General features: G+C 45.4%; 2 non-coding genes and 2 pseudogenes across 2 annotated transcripts; 1 reads left to right on the top strand and 3 right to left on the bottom strand.

Annotated features, from left to right (window-relative positions):
- Positions 1-713: 713 nt before the first annotated feature.
- On the top strand, positions 714-1,138 carry LOC102431866 (annotated as a pseudogene).
- An 8,867-nt stretch (positions 1,139-10,005) lies between these two features.
- LOC102430594 lies at positions 10,006-10,326 on the bottom strand (annotated as a pseudogene).
- Positions 10,327-14,273: 3,947 nt separating this feature from the next.
- Positions 14,274-14,380, bottom strand: LOC111823980. The gene has a single exon (XR_002827091.1). It is a non-coding gene; the product is annotated as a U6 spliceosomal RNA (small nuclear RNA).
- Positions 14,381-16,651: 2,271 nt separating this feature from the next.
- On the bottom strand, positions 16,652-16,758 carry LOC111823981. The gene has a single exon (XR_002827092.1). It is a non-coding gene; the product is annotated as a U6 spliceosomal RNA (small nuclear RNA).
- Positions 16,759-17,280: the final 522 nt, after the last annotated feature.

Genomic DNA, 17,280 nt, shown 5'->3' with positions numbered 1-17,280 from the left:
GGCTTCCCACTGAGACAGGCAGAGGGATAGTGCCCGTAAGTTTCTTGAGAGAATCTGTAAAGCGAGCAGCCTTCCAAAGGGCCCTTTGTGTGTCTGAATGCTACTACGAGGTCCTACCGTTGATATTTCTGAGGTCTTAACAAAAGACAGTCACACCATTTGCTCTATCTCTAGGTCACTGTGGGAACTGCACCTTGGGTTTAAACCCTTCTCAGAAGTCATCCTTAATTTTAGCATCTTCTCCTCTGGAGAGGCTGAGCATTTATAAAACCATCACATCCTAGCTCCTTTTTGATTAATAGTCCTTCCCTCAATTTATCTCTCTCCTCCTGTGTTTTACTATAAGTAGCAAAAAGAAAACAGGCGGCGCCTTCATCACTTTGCTTGGAAATCTCCATAGCTGCCCACCACTGTGCCTTCCTCTTCATCCCCACTGTTACTACTCTCTCTAGATGGGCAGTTCCAAAGTTTGGGAGGTCAGGGCCCCTTTAGACTCTAATTTTTATATTCTAAAAATTATTGAGAACCCTAAAGAGTTTTGTTTACGTGAGTTATATCTGTCAATATTTCCCACGTTAACAATTAAGTGTGGGAAATTTTAGAAATGTTTATTAATTCATTAGAAAAACCATTGCAGGCCCTCCTCTAGTCAGGCATCTTCATGAGAGTGACATTTTTAAACCCTGTGCGGCCATCCCTGACGCACCACCATGATGCCCAGGGAAGACGGGGCGACCTCGAAGTCCAACTACTTCCTTAAGATCATCCACCTTCCGGATGATTATCCAAAAGACTTCATTGTGGGAGCAGCCAATGTGGGTTCCAAGCAGAGGCAGCAGATCCGCATGTCCCTCCGCGGGAGGCTGTGGTGCTGATGGGCAAGAACACCATGAGGCTCGAGGCCATCCGAGGACACCTGGAAAGCAACCCAGCTCCGGAGAAACTGCTGCCTCATATCCGGGGGAATGTGGGCTTTGTGTTCACCAAGGAGGACCTCACTGAGATCAGCGACCTGCTGCTGGCCAATCAGGTGTCAGCTGCTGCCTGTGCTGAACAGCAATGGAAGCCAAGACTCCAAGAAGACAAGTGGCAGACCCAGAGGCCCACAGGGACTTGGGAGGAGGCCATTGCACTGTAGTCCAGGATTCTTCCTACTAATATCTCATGATGCCTCCCACAAGCATGTGTGAGTTCATGTACACACACACACACATACACACACAAACAGCTTTCTCCACCACCATTACCACCACCATACACATACAATAGATTCAATATCCCGGGAGGAAAGGTTCATGCCTTTTTAACAAGGCTCCCACTTGTTATTGATTGATTTTTATTGATTGATTTGAGAGACAGAGGAGGGGGGAGAGATGGAACCTGCAACCTTGGCGTATCAGGATGACACTCTCACCAACTGAGCTGCCTGGCCAGGGCCTGGGTTCATGCCTTTTCAATCTTAGTATTCCTGCAACAGATCAAGTGTCTGGCAGCTAGAAAATGACAAGTGATTGTGAAATTGAGTTGACTGTAACTCTGAACTGGACCGTCTTGGGGGAGGGAGAGGGGTACATAGAGGATCACCACCAGAGCCGAGTTCAAGTCCAACTTGACTGAACTCTGACAGTGGCCTGGCCCTGGATTCTGGCTCTACCCAGACCCTTCTCAGGCCACCCACAGAGAAGAGGGGCCTCGCCAACAGGAGAGGTTGAGATGCCCAGGGAAGTGGACCTGCCCACCTGGCTCTGTCCCAAGGTCTGTAGAGTGGGAGCCCTTGATGGCAGGAACTCACTCTAAAACCACAGTGCTAGTCAACCAGCTGCCTCACTGCCCACCCAGGGCCTGGCATTCGCACCAGCCAGAGAAGAGGCCTCATTCATATGAGCATGCAGCACCGGTGGGACAAGCCTGAATTAATAACATGGGTCGCCATTGGGGCATCGCTGTTTGCCAGGCTCTTCTACATAAATATATCTGGGTCTACTCTTCACTCAGCCAAGGCAGGAATGCTGCTGAACTCTGACCCTGCCCTTTGCACTGGCTTCAGCGATGAACTTGCTCCTCTGATATTTTGCAGAATCTACATTCTCAACTGATTGGCTTGGCTTTGCATCGGCGCTCTGTCTCCTTGTCCTGAGGAGGATGGCCACTATGTCCTGTCAGCCTGAAAGACCTCTGGAGCAGCGGTGCGCCTGACACAGGCAGCTGCCCACACCACGGCTATGTGCTTTGGAGGGCCCTGTTGACTGCCACATTCTCTCTCCTGCCCACAGAAGTCCCAGCGCCCTTGAGAGTCACCAGGAAAAGGCAGGGTTATGGGTTAGACTACAGGCAGGGAAGAACCAAAGCCAAAGCCTTCACAGCAGACTGAGACCCCTCGGCCAGCCTCTATGCCTCAGGCCCCGCTTCCTCTTATTCTTCTCTCACTCCGTTTCTGTTAATCCTGTGGGCCACAGTGAGGCTCAGGCCCTCTCCTGTCACAGGACCCCTGCACCACTCGGCTCCCAGAAGCCCCATGCTCCCTCCCACTTCCTAGTCAGCGCTTTGCTCTAATTCACGTTTTCACTGAGGCCTTCCTGATCACCTCTCTACAACTGCACGCCCCCCTCGCTCCCCCCTGCTTTTTCCTCGGCACCTCTCACCATCCACCTTATCTCGCTGACTGTTGGTCTCCCCACCTCAGCAGTTTTGTCTGTTTGTTCTCTGCTGTATCTCCAGCCCTGAAACAGGGCCTGACCATAGCACACACTCAGTAATATTTGTGAAATTCTTGCATGAATGAGGCTGGGCTCTGAGCTGATACCAGGAAACCGCGTGTTCTGAATCAGCTTCACTCCCTCAGGCCTGACTCAGTTCATCTGTCTAATGACAAGGGCACATGTGCTGTTGTGTAAGCTGCCTTCCAGCAGCAATAATTAATGATTCCAGGCGATATCCTCTTACCACCCCGGAGAGGCTCAAGCACAGGCAACGAGGGAGGGGAGGCGAGAGGCAGCTGCCAGATGACTAACTGGGATCTGGGATCTGAAGTCATCCACCCCAAGTGTTAATCCTGATGGGCCACAGTGAGGCTCAGGATTATCAGCTCCTGAGACTCAATGGCCTCCTGGCCTGACCTGGCTCTAAAAGACCATCAGGTGCACTTGAAAAAATAACTCCATCATAGGGAGGTGACACATGAGGCCTGGAGAAGAAATAAAGAATTGCTGAGCCCTAACCAGTTTGGCTCAGTGGATAGAGCGTCGGCCTGCGAACTGAAGGGTCCTAGGTTTGATTCCTGTCAAGGGCATGTACCTTGATTGCGGGCGCATCCCCAGTGGGGAGTGTTCAGGAGGCAGCTGATCAATGTTTCTCTCTCATTGATGTTTCTAACTCTCTATCCCTCTCCATTCCTCTCTGTAAAAAAATCAATAAAATATATTTTTTTAAAAAAAGAATTGCTGAACTTTGCACAGAAATTGTGCAAAATTAGACTTGACCTAGCTCTCATTCAACAGGCACTGATAAGGATTCCTTCTGAGAGCAGTGAACCAGAGGGACAAGGTCTGGATTTGACCTGTGTGTTTATTCCTTCCCAAGGCCTGGGGCCTACTTCCCTCTGACCTCCTGGGGCCTACTTCCCTCTGACCTACTGGTGATGTTTAGATGGATAGATCCTCTATTGTTTTAAAAATATATTTTTATTGATTCCAGAGAGGAAGAAAGAGATAGAAACATCAATGATGAGAGAGAAACACTGATTGGCTGCCTCCTGCACGCCCCACACCGGGGTTCGAGCCCACAACCCAGGCATATGCCCTGACCGGGAATTGAACTGTGACCTCCTGGTTCATAGGTCAATGCTCAACCACTGAACCATGTCGGCTGGGCTGGATAGATTCTGTTCGTCTCAAACACAAAACCAGACCTGCCAGACCAATGCAACTCTGCACCAAGGTCGCTACAGACCCTCCTGCATCCCAGTCACGTCAGCTTTCCTTCTGTCCAGCTTCCAGGAAACTCCAAATCTCTTCCTCATTCTCACCACCTTCCTACAGTTGGCCCCACCATTCCTCAACAAACTCACCTTTTGTATCTGTGGGGCCAGTTGCCTCAGGGGCCCGCAAGCTAACTGTACGTCTTCTGTATTTGACACCTTCATCCAGTTTTCCCTATCTGAACCATCTCTCCCCTCCCTTCCCTCTGCCTCTGTAAAGCTGCTTATCACAACTAAATCTATCCTCATCTGGGGGGGGGGGGCAGCCTTTCTTAGTTCCTCAACCCTTGTAAGTTCTCCGCTACCTAGAACACCTGCTTACCATGGGTGTGCTGTTATTGTACCACCATCTTTCCCTGTAACTACTGGCTGTCTGAGGCTGTTTCATGGAACTATGTCTTATCTCTCCATGAGACCGTAAACTCCTTGAGAGCAGGAACAACGTTCATTTTTCTGCATCTTATGCAGCCTGGTACCCACTCACTGGGCAATCGATCAGTGACAGATTTTACCTGGATTTACCAAATTGTGATATTTAAGAATACACTTGGGGAGATGTGTATTTTTTTTTTTTTTTGGTAGATGTAAAGAGAAAAATGTAGAATGCATTTTTATAGTCCTGGGGCCTGGCTACCCCACCATGACCTACCCAGCTGGGAATTTATTATCAAATCACTCTATGAGGTTACTTTCAGTCAGATTTGTTACAGAGTGTCCTTTTTTTGTTGTCCACAATTGTTTATGCATTTGAAAGATTTTAAGAAATACATGGAGGGCTTTAAGTGTCATGGAAACATTCCTCTTATATAAACGCATTAAGGCTTCCCTGGGAAGTATGAAGGAAGGGGAGTGGGGTGACAGGATTGACAGTCCTTTAGAGATTTTACTCAAATAATACTTATACACAAATAGCTGAGCAAAGGGAGGTAAAAAAAAAACAAAGTTCACATTTTGCTTGCAAATGTTATATCACAGGGGATGGGACAGAAAAAGAAACAGTTTAAAATAACCAAGTGAAATCACATGAGCGTAGGGATTTTTCTCTCTCATCAAGAATGAGAAGTGGACGCGTTCTCCTTGAGTTTCTTGGTGCTCCGTACTGTGAAGCTGCAGCCGTGGGAGTGGGGCTGGGAGAGGGAGAGGTTGGGTACAGCCATCCACTGGGCAAAACCTGCTCTAGACACAGGCTTTTTTTTTTTTTCAGTCCTTAACCTTTTTTACATGTTTATTTTGTCCATATCAGATGTGGGTTCTCAAAGATGAGGACTGTACTCTTCCTGCGAAAGAGATGGCCCCGCAATATACCTAACATCTAAGAAGAACCTCCCATCAGACACAGAAGGACCACACTCAGAGGATGAGGCATGTGCCAAGGCCATGCAGCCAGAGATTCTTGGGGGGGGGGGGGGCTGGTTTTAGAGAGCTCTGGAGTGTTCACGCTTAGCCCTTACTGTCACTACTTAGCCTGAACATTTAGAACATCCTTCTAGTGTGTGTTGAGCATATATCCGCTGGGCCAGAAAGATGGCAAAAGGCCAACAAGAAACAAACCATACTCCCTAACATTAAGAAGCTTAGATTCAGAGGGAGCGGTGGGGCAAGTTCTTGGATGAACGCAGAGCAGAAAGGAGGAAGGACTGCAAGAGGCATGTCAAGGTGGGTCAAGAAAGGCTCTGTCAGCATTAAGCTGGGTCTTGAAGAGGTTCAAGACAGTGCGAATGAGGTCAGAGGCACCAAACCAGCTGCACTGATTTAACAAATCCTTACTGTTCATCAACGACCATGTGCCAAGCGAGGTTCTAGGGAAGCAAATACGTATCTGCCCTCATGAAGCTTCCATTCGAGTAAAAGTGGGAACAGACACTTCACAAAATATATAACGAAAAGCAGGTTAGGCAGCCTGGAGAGGGTATGAAATTGTGCAGCCACCATAGAAAACAGAATGGCAGTTTCTCAAAATATTACACATGGAATTATCGCTTGATCCAGTAATTCCACTTCTGGGTAAACACTCACCCCTAACAGAAATCTGCGGTAAGAATGGTCCAAACAGAGGGAAGAAACAGCAAGGAGGTCACTGTGCCAGAGCCATTGCCATGAGAATCCACTGGTTCAGCTCTGTGCCTCTTCGACCAATTCCAATAGTAAGTACTAGGGAAACGACTGAAGAGTGGAGCTGGGAAATCCTTCCTCAGCCCTGGGGGGAATGCACAGTGCATATGGCTTTACTGGGTGAGGGACAACGAGAGTGACTTGGTTTCATTAAACTTGTATCGAAGTCATTGTAGACACTAGCCACTAGGCCTCTTTTAGGGACTTAGACCTGCATAAGAGCTGCCTATGACCCGAACTTCATTTCTCTGGAAACAATTCTGCTGGGACAGAGAATTCTTCCTCCATGACCTCCGGGTGAGTTGGTGTTCTCTGAGAACATCGGGTTTTGCATTTCTCATTAACTGCTCTCATAGCTCCTGGGTTTAACTGTCGATTAAACTCTTTTATGGCTTTCGCCCCCATGGAACCAAGAATAAAGGTGAGTAAAGAACTCATCCAACGTAGAACACTCCAACAGCCTGAGATTATTCCTTTTCATAAAACCTGACGTTTCATGCCAGGGGCATTACAGAAAAAGAAAGCCAGAGTCAAGTGCAAATTATAGTGCTACAGACAATGTGAGACGAAGTCTTTCAAGATACTCTAAGTGCCAGATTCAAAAGATAGTAGATATTTTGCTTCTTGAAACTGTGCCAGCCTTGTGGCTTATGCCCGGTGGAGTTGCATTAAAGACTCCAGAACATCTCTGCCAGCCTGTGCTGGCCAAGAGCCAGTAATGATTTCAGAGTGAGTTTTCTCACCCTGCCACCCCGCCATCTTGGCTGGGCCTAAAGGCCAGCTGCCTGGGTCAGTCTGATTTGCAGCTCCATGGATTGTTAGTCTGTCCTCATATAGGGGCTGAGACTCACAGTGAAGTTTTCAGGAAACTAGCGTAAAGTTTAGTGCTGTGGGCCCAATGGTGGTCCCTGGAGAGATCGTCTGTCTAAGGCACAGTGTTCTGGAAAGAGCATGGGAAGGAGTAGAAGACAGGAAGTCGGAGGTTTAACCAGGGGTCACATCTGTGCCAGATATCTTTTTTTTAAAAAATATATTTTATTGATTTTTTACAGAGAGGAAGGGAGAGAGATAGAGAGTTAGAAACATCAATGAGAGAGAAACATCGATCAGCTGCCTCCTGCACACCTCCTACTGGGGATGTGCCCGCAACCCAGGTACATGCCCTTGACCAGAATCGAACCTGGGAGCCTTCAGTCCGCAGGCCGACGCTCTATCCACTGAGCCAAACTGGTTTCGGCATGTGCTAGATATCTTTAGTTTGTTTAACTCACCCCCGACTACTCCTTACTCTTGTCTAACCTTGTCTGTGCCCCAGGAGAGTGACCTACATTGATCTCACCAGGCTCCCTGGCTTCACTGAGGCCAATGAGGATCTCCCAGCAGGATACACAGGTTGAGTGTTAGTTCCCCTGATTTCCTAGGTCTCTGCGAGCTGCCATGGCCTCAGACTGAAGGTCTCTCTTCTTGGGTTCTGGCAACTGTGCCTTCCTCTTTCCCTCACAGGCCCAGGGAGCTCTGTAGAGCACCACACTGTTCCTTGTGGTTTCCCCACACCCTGCCCCCACTTTATTGAAACCCAATGAAATTACCCCATTAGAGTGTGCCCTCTATGTTCTGCCAGGACCCTGACTGATACAGCCACTAATGAGCTGGTTGACCCTGGTCTCACCAACATAGTCAACCATGGCCATGGTTTCCTCATCTTTAAAATGGAGATTACAATGCCAGTTCTTACACACTTGTTTCTCTAAGTTTTCACAAAGATTACAATGGAATAAAGCACTAAACAAACATGTTTTTTTAAAACATATCCCAAATGAAAGAACAGGACATAACTCCAGAAAACACACAACAAAAAACAAACTGGAGGCAAGCAATCTACCAGATAAAGCAAGCATGTCAAACTCAAAGGCTAACACGGGCCAAATAAACAGGGTTTAAGTTTATGTGGGCTGCAAAAAAACAAAGGCTTCAATTTTCATAGAAACGTAGGTTTATTTCTATAGCGACATGCTGAATACAAAGGGCTGCTATATAAATGAATAATCATTAACATAAAAGAATAGAACATTTTAATAAAAATTAATATTTTCTTGAACATTAACTTACCAGACACCGAATAACTGCACAAATTAATAAGCGTAATGCAAATAAACCTGTTTTTCCTGGTCTCCAAAAGCGAAATATTTCCTGTTGCGCACACCAAACAAGTCAGTCCAATCGGCTGCTAAAATATTCGCTGCTAGTATTAGTGGAGAGAAATGGTGCACCTGCGTGTAAGGCGCGTAAGGGAAATGAATGCAACACGATTATAGTAATCAGTCATTAGCGAACGTTGTAGTTGTTACTAATAATTATGTATAACAGGATATTGTAAAATTAAGTTATGAAATTGTTATTAAAACATTTCTTACACACCGTTATATTGTCTGGGCCGCAAAAATATTCACTGTGAGCCGCGAGTTTGACATGCTTGATGTATGGTGTCAAAGAGGTACTAGATTTATGAGGGGATCACTTCCTAAGTTATATAAATGTCAAGACACTACTCTGTACACCTGAAACTAATATTGAATGTCAACTGTATTTGAAAAAATAAAATACACATGGGTTTTTATTAAATATCCAAAAAACTAACTGGATTTCACTGCGATAAACATAAAGACATTAGGTGACCAATAACACTTAAATCCTAAAATCTATCCCAAAATCAGGAAGGTAGATAAGACAAAAACATTTTCAGTATTTCATACCCATCAAGATAGTAATGATGATCATTTTACTAGAAAAAATCTAAACATAGATATGAACATATTTTTTATTATAAATAAAAATAGCGTTGTTATCACCACTGGCTACTGTTAACGTAAAAAAAAACATTGAAAACTGTAAAGAATTTTTGTGAGTTTATTTGAGCCAAACTGTCGACATGTGCAGGGAATAAGAACCTTAACGAATTGAGATAATGCTCCAGAGAATGTCGGGTTACATTTGTATTTATACACTTGCAATCAAAGGAGGGACATAGGTGGGTTACATGAAATTCATTGGTGACAGATTAAGGAGGTGGGATAAACCAAAGCACATGATCAATTAACATGATAATGAGGGAATTTGTGGTATCTGTCCTGGCGCCCAGCACATTTGGTTGTGCCCCAGGGGCTCCAGAAAAAGGGAAGTTACAAGTTACCTAGACATTTCAAGCATATGTTACCATAGATGCAAAAAGACAGTTAAGGTAAAGGTTGACCTTGTCAGTGAAGATACTGGCCTAGGACATAACTGCCCACCATGATGCTTTTAATGTATAATTTCAGACCATCCTTTGTGGTTACTTTAGGACCTAGTCTCTGAGTTTGCAAGACTGCCATGCAGGCCTCTCCTGAGCTTGTCAGATCAGCATGTGGCCCCTTTCGTCCACACTACCAAGAAGCAACTTGTGTAGGAAAAAGGATATTGTTGGGCTTAAAAAACTGGTATTCTGCCCTAGCTGGTTTGGCTCAGTGGACAGAGCGCCGGCGTGCAGACTGAAGGGTCCGAGGAGCTGTAACAGGACAATCAATGGGTCCGGGCTGCCTGTCACTACTTGAGCCAACTAAGCAGAGACAGGGTTGAATCATATATGAGCGTTTACTCCAATACTGTCGGCACTATGGGAGAGCAGCAGGTCACCCACAAAAATCTGCTCTCCAGTTTCCCATAAACCAGCTGCTTACATAGGGTAGGACAAGGATTACATGGGGAAGTAGGGATTATAGGCATGGGGAATTAGGAGGCTGAGGTGGGACTCCATTGTTTGGGCAACAAGGTTGCTAATCTTTCCATGGTAATAGGCAGTTCTTTTTTTTAAGATCTCACACATTTATTACTGAACCAACCTACTATTTCAGGGGGGAAAAATCAACAGAGCAAAATCACAAGTTCATTAATCTTCCAATTAAAATGCCCCAACTGTCCAGACAGTAGCATCTTTTCAATCATTTAAGGGTGTAGGCAACCTGGATACAGCATAAATATGTGAGTCATCTCTCATGTGTGATTTCTCATAGGCCCAGTTTGGTTCTTCTCCAATGTCTCCTCTTCGAGTTGTACCTGATTTTATTACCAGTTTTCATCTGAATCCGTTGGGGAATGGGCCGATTCTGCTTTTGTTTCTTGGCCCGGAACCTCTTGATCCTGAAAGTCTTGTGGGAAGACATGGTGAAGGAGAAGCGAACGCACGCACCTCGATGGGGGAGAAAGAGCAATAGGCAGTTCTTGAGTGAGAATGGTTCCAAGGTTGACTCCCAGGTCCCGGGGGCATACAACTCTCAGCCAGGTCAGAATGTCCTTTCTTTAACCAACACAAGGCAATCATGGTTAGCAGAGCATGATTAATATTTCCCATAACCATAGCTAGTCCCAATATTCTATCTTTGCCCCTAACAGTTCGATTCCAGTCAAGGACACATGCCCGGGTTGCCGGCTCAGTCCCCAATAGGGGGCATGCAGAAGGCAGCCGATCAATGCTTCTCTCATCATTGATGTTTTTATCTCTCTCTCCCTCTCCCTTCCTCTCTGAAATCAATAAAAAAATTAAAAAATAAAAATTAAAAAATAAAAGACTGGTATTGCCCTGGCTGGCGTAGCTCAGTGGTCATGGGTCCGATTCCGTTCAAGGGCATGTACCTGGGTTTCAGGTTTGTTCCTTGGGCCCAGGTCGGGCATGTACGAGAGGCAACCAATCAATGTGTCCCTCTCACAAGAATGTTTCTCTCTCTCTTTCTCTCTCTCTCTCTCTCTCTCTCTCTCTCTCTCTCTCTCTTTCTCTCCCTCCCTCCCTTCCACTCTCTCTAAAAATCAATGGAGAAAATATTCTTGAGTAAGAATTAAAAAAAAAAAAAAAGATAGGTATTGACTTTAAGTGCCAGTCCTGACACATTCTATATGTGCAACCTTAAGCAAGCACTCAATCCCTGTAATGTCTTTATCAGATCTGTAAAAAGGGATGATAGTTGCCTCCCTTATTTACATATGCCTCCTGGTAAATGAAATCAAGCTATTTTGTAATTGCTCCCTCAAGGCTGGTTTTAAGTCCTCAGCTCTGATTATTCTCATCTGATTAATGTAAGTGAGGCACTGACGACTAGTCTGATTTGAGAGAGGGATGGCGTAGGTCTTGGGGGAAGACTCTGAGGGGACAGGGCAGAAGGAGGGCCCGATGTCCTGATTAGCCTAGCATTGAGGAGGTTTTAGCCACTGAAGTGTGGTCAGCAGTGAATAAGTCCTTGCCCTTGAGGACTTTACTCTTTAGCCTTTAGCCAGGGTTTTGCAAAGGTGGGCAGGATGGAATCATGAAAAGACTACCAAAATAATAATAATAATAATCCTATCTAATAATAGACAAACATGGTAATTGACCGTACCTTCGCTACGCTTCCCATGGGCTAATCAGTGCAATATGCAAATTAACCGCCAACAAAGATCTCTTCATGCAACAGGCCTCTAGTAATAATAATAATAAATCAAAAATGTTTTTCTGCTTTTAAAGTGTGACAAAAGGGGCCATATGCTAACCTGACAAGCTCAGGGGAGGCCTGCATGGCGGTCTTGCAAACTCAAAGACCTAAAGTCACCACAAAGGATGGTCTGAAATTAAACTTTAACTAAAAGTAGTTATGGTGGGTAGTCACCTCCTAGGCCTGTATCTTCCATGACAAGGTCAACCTTTACCTTAACTGAGCTTATTGTCTTTTTGTATGTACTTTAACACATCATTGAAATGTCAGGGTAACTTGTAACCTCCCTTTTTTTTTTCCGGACCCCCTCAGGGCACAACCAAATGCCCTGGGCGCCAGGACAGAGACCACAAATTCTTTCATTGTTATTGTTAGTATGTTAATTGTTGACTATTAACTATCCTGTACCCACCTAAGTAAAAGAAATGTCTATCATTTTACTCTTTATCCAATCCAAAAGGTTCCCCCCCCTCCCCCGTTTGCTTCTCCCCCTCTCTAGTCAATCACCAATGGATTTCATGTAACCTACCTACATCTCCTCCCTTGATTCCAATGTATAAAAATAGATGAAAACCTGCCATCCTCGGGAGCATTATCCCAATCCATTGAGATTCTGCTACCCGGCACTTGTCGACAGTTTGGCTCAAATAAACTCACAAAAATTCCTTACAGGTTTGAATGTTTTTACATTAACAAAAGAAACCTAAATATTTGCAATATAACCCATGAGTTCAGATAGGTTGTTCTATCTCTTATCAAACAACTTCTTCCCAGAATATTTGTTTTCCTTTTATTTTATTTATTTTATTTAAATATATTTTTATTGATTTCAGAGAAGAAGGTAGAGAGAGATAGAAGCATCAATGATGAGACAGAATCACTGATTGGCTGTCTCCTGCACGACCCACACCCAGGCACATGCCCTGACCAGGAATCAACTGTGACCTCCTGGTTCATAGGTCTATCCTTCAACCACTAAGCCATGCCGGCCGGCTGTTTTCCCTTTAAATGAAGTTTATCTACCCTTCCACACAAGAAGTTCACAGGACTGTGAGGTGACTGCCATGGCCCTGCAGGTCCCACATCAGATAAGGTCCCTGCTCCAGGCCTTTACAACCACTTGTCACACTCTACTCACCTGATGTGTGTGTTGGGGGAGGGGCATTTTTAAAAAACATTTGAGCTCATGCAATGGATGTCAGAGGTGACCACTGAGGTTCAACTTTGCACTTTTTTCTTTTGTAATCAGCTTTCCTTTTTTATCAACTCATCCTGCCTACTTGGGTCGGTAGCTGACGCCTTTCTGGCTGTCCAGCCAGGGTTTGGCTTGGCTCAGACTCAAAAGCACCTGGATTGCTTCCCTTTTGTCTCAGGTCCAAGTTGTTTATTTATCTTCCCTAGGCTATTTGAGTCATTGAAAGAAATACGTTAGTTCACTTTTTCAACTTCTCCATTCCTGAGAATGTGGCTTCCTTATTTTACACAGGATAAGATAGAGTTATGCTGGGTGTTTTACAGCAGAATTTGGGAGTGCAGGCGGGGGAGGAGGGCCTGATCTGAAATAGAGAAAGAGGGCATTACCCTTGCTTTTTTTTTTTTTTTTATCCCAACACCTATTGGTACAGAAGATAAGGAAGATACTGACCTACCTAAACATCATGATTCCTGCCCTCTGAGGGTTTACAATCCACTTGGATGGTCTATCTATAATAATAAAAGCGTAATATGCTAATTAGACCTGATGACCTCCTGGACGAAGCCGGGGCTGCGAGGGAAGCCCGGGTACGGGTTGCCACAGGGAAGCCAGTGCTGGCAGCCAGGGGAAGGAAGGCCTACTCTTGCATGAATTTCGTGCATCGGGCCTCTAGTATAGAATAAACTATGTTTTCTGGCTCAGGACAGAAGTCTAGAGGAGGGGACCATGGTCACAGGCTAAGGGAGTCAGGGAAGATTTGGAGGAGTTGGGGCCCTGAAGGGTGGATGGGACCTGAGAGACAGAAACAGAGTAGAGGGTTCTGGGCAGGGAAAAGCCCGGAGCAAAGCTGTGTGTGGCGAATGTGGCCTGTAGAGTGTGCTGGACAAGCGGTGGCAGGGGTGGGGGTAGGGGCAGTGAATTATAACACTTAGAAGGCGGGGCCATGAGTGGGGGCTCAGAAACCCTGGTCTGTGGCTCCAGGGGCCCTGAGTCCTGAAACTGTGCTGGAAATGGGGTGTGCTCACACAGGCTTCTGCAGAGGTGGCCAGAGCGGTCAAAGGAGTTTGGGGAGAGCTTTGCACGCCTTGGCTGAAGGCTCTGGATTTTGTTGTGTGGAAGCCAATGAGCTTGGGGGCCAGAAAGAGGATGTCACGAGGAAACCAGTTATTGTGTAAGGGGTTTGCTCTTGCTGCTGCTTGGTTTTTAGTTTTTGATGATCCATCCAGCAATGGTGGGTTAGAAGGAGGGGAAACTCAGGCAGGGAGACGATTTCAGTCCCTTGTGGTTCAGGCGTGAAGGTGAAAAAGGCCCAGACACAATGATGGAATGGGCAGGAGAAACATACAAGAAGAATTGGTAAGAGTTTGCGGCTGCATGTGATGAGAGAAAAAGACCGTATTCACCCAGAAGTGACTGTGGCCTCAGCCCGGGCTAGGTGTGATTCTGGCTTATTTCTGTAACTTGATGCTTTTTTGACTGATTTTTTTTTTTTTTTAATATGGAACGCTTCACGAATTTGTGTGTCATCCTTGCGCAGGGGCCATGCTAATCTTCACTGTATCGTTCCAATTTTAGAATATGTGCTGCCGAAGTGAGCACTTGACTGATTTTAGAGAGGCTGGGGGAGAGAGGTGGGTGGGGGGGGGGGGGAGAGATTTGTTGTTCCACTTATTTATTCATTAGTTGCTTTCCGTATGTGCCCTGACCAGGGATCAAACCTGCAACCTTGGCGCACTGGGGCGATGCTCTAACCAACTGAGCTACCTGGCCAAGCTATAACTTACTGCTTTTAACAACAGATTTTGCTTACAAACTGCCCCGATTTCAGTCTCCAGAGGATCATTTTCTTGAAGGATCAGCATGCCTTCCCAAAAAGATATGAATGACCTACAGTCTCTGAGCTCCCTTCTAGACAGAGGAGCTGGGCCAGGACAGCCTGCTGAGCTGACAGTGACCAAACATGTAAGAGTTTCACGGAGAAAGTCACAGCAGGTCTTAGGGATTCGTCAGCGTTCACTGTTACAGCTTTCTGTTAAGTTATTACTGTAATGGCAACATAAAACCATTGAAGAGAGTGGAGAAAACAGGAAAGAGAATGCACATTCTTGGCTTTGGCAGACAGATTTGTAAATTATCCTACTGACCGGGGCGGCAAACGCCCCAAAATAAAGTCAATATTTCTAGAAAGCCTACCACAATCAAGACACTTTGGGATTTTAAGACAATGAGTTCAAAGGCAAGCTTATATCACAAGGAAATTAATGCTTTGAATAGCACTTCACTTGGTTGAAGAAATATTAAAACTTGTATTATTTTGAGAAGACAAATGAGTTAGTCAGAATGCTGTTCCCAGACCTCTGTCTGGTTTTGACTGGGCTTTGGGTCAACAGAGTTTGCTCCTGTCTGTGGGGCCCTGAGTGATGAGCCGGAGGGAACCCACCCAAGTCACATGGGGATATTTTCTAAGTCGCCCAGGAGTGGGGGCCATCTCGGTGCAAGCTCAGAGCCCGTTCTGACAGGTCTGAGAGAACCAGAAGATGAACGGAGCAGGGACAGAGGATTCAATTTAGTGTTTGGTGGGGATTTGTTGTTGTTGTGGTTAATCCTCACCGGAGGATGTATTTTTCCATTGATTTTTAGAGAGAGTGGAAGCGAGGGGTAGAGACAGAGAGAGAAACATTGATGTGAGAGAGACACATTGATTGGTTGCCTCCCCCACATGCCCCGACCCAGGCTGGGGACTGAGCCTGCAACTGAGGTACATGTCCTTGACCAGAATCAAACCCAAAACCCTTCAGTCCATGGGCCAACGCTCTAACCACTGAGCAACCCGGCCAGGGCTCAATTTAGTGTTATCTAGATAAGTTGAAAATGTATAAACTTTAGAATGCAGGAGAAAACTCAGAGGAAATCTTGATCCTGGGCCTCAGTAGTCACATGTAAGAATGTTCACAGCAGCACTGCCAGCAATAGCACAAAGCTGCAAACAACCACACAGCCACTGAGAGCATGGAGAAGAAAACAGCAGAGCATTCACACAGCAGCGTATGATACAGCTGCATCTCACAGCAGAGACAAATGCCACAAGCATCATGAGTGGTGGGAAAAGCAAATCAAATACTTACTGTGTGATTTAACTATTTACTTAAAAAGTATTTTTTAAAAGTAATTTCAGAGAGGAAGAGAGAGGGAGAGACAGAAACAGAAACAACAATGATGAGAGGGAATCACTGATTGGCTGCCTCCTGCACACTCCCCACTGGGGAGCGAGCCCATAACCCCCAGGCATGTGCCCTGACTAGGAATCGAACCATGACTTCTTGGTTCATAGATCAATGCTCAATCACTGAGCCACGCCGGTCGGGCGTATAACTTATTTTACATAAAATTCAAACGCATGCAAAGCCAGCATATGTTCAGGGATATGTGTTTTAAAGGGTGAAAATAGGAAGAACAGCAAAGGAATATCAACAAAAATTAGGAGGGGGCTGAGACGGGAACAGCTGACAAGGGGGAATTCCGTAGTGTGGCTTTTAACCTGCATCTCAAACTGGGTTGTAAGTAGTTGGGTGTTCGTTTTTAAATATTTTGCTCCTATAAGCTATTTTTGGTATGCATTTAGTATTTAATTAGATTTTGAAAAACTAGATAGGGCGGAAATCTCCTGCAAAAGATGTAATTACAAGGGCTTATCTCACAGCCCCAGAACTTGAAACTCATTAACTCTCTCTTTGTTTAGCAGTTAGACAAACAAAATGAAAAGGCCAAGTATATGAAGGAAATACAGAGGAAGAAAAATGACCCAAGAGCTTCAGGTTTCTCTGTCTTCTGGATCGCATTTGCCTTTTAGGATTTCTTTTTTTGTTGTTTTTAGCTAAGGAACACATCATGAATGTGTGTGTGTCATCCTCGCGCAGGGGCCACGCTAGTCTCTGCATTGTCCCAGTTTTCAGTGTATGTGCTGCCGAAGCAAGCACTAGCCTTTCTTCTTTGTAATATTTCTTTTATTACTGTTGTCAAAATCATCTCTTGCCCTGGCCAGTATTTCCAAGTGGTTAGAGCATCAACCAATGCACAGAAGTGTCACCGGTTTGATTCCCCGTCAAGGGCAAGTTAATGGAAAAAAATATCGTCCAATGAAGATTAACAAAACAACCCACAAAACATTTCTCGGGTGTCTCATAAGCTGAGCGCAGTTTAGATCGTAAGGATTGGACAGTGGAAAGCATGACAGACATGATTCCTGCCCTTGTGAAGGCAGAACATTAAGCAGTAAAGATAAAGGAGGTCAGATGCTACACAGAAATACGGGAGGCGAAGAGAGCACAGGGCAGCAGCAGGCAAGTGAACCTTGGGAGTTGTACTGTAGAGAGTGATAAGAGCATATGCTTATTGCATGCCAGGCCATGTTGTTGGCCCTGTACACATTCTATACACCATATGTTCATTCATTGAGTCCTCACAACCTGCATGAGCTAAGAGCTATCACTCTACCAATT

Source organism: Myotis lucifugus, unplaced genomic scaffold, assembly GCF_000147115.1.
Source record: "Myotis lucifugus unplaced genomic scaffold, Myoluc2.0 scaffold_789, whole genome shotgun sequence".
NCBI lineage: Eukaryota > Metazoa > Chordata > Mammalia > Chiroptera > Vespertilionidae > Myotis > Myotis lucifugus.
This window is presented reverse-complemented; position numbering and strand designations above follow the sequence as displayed.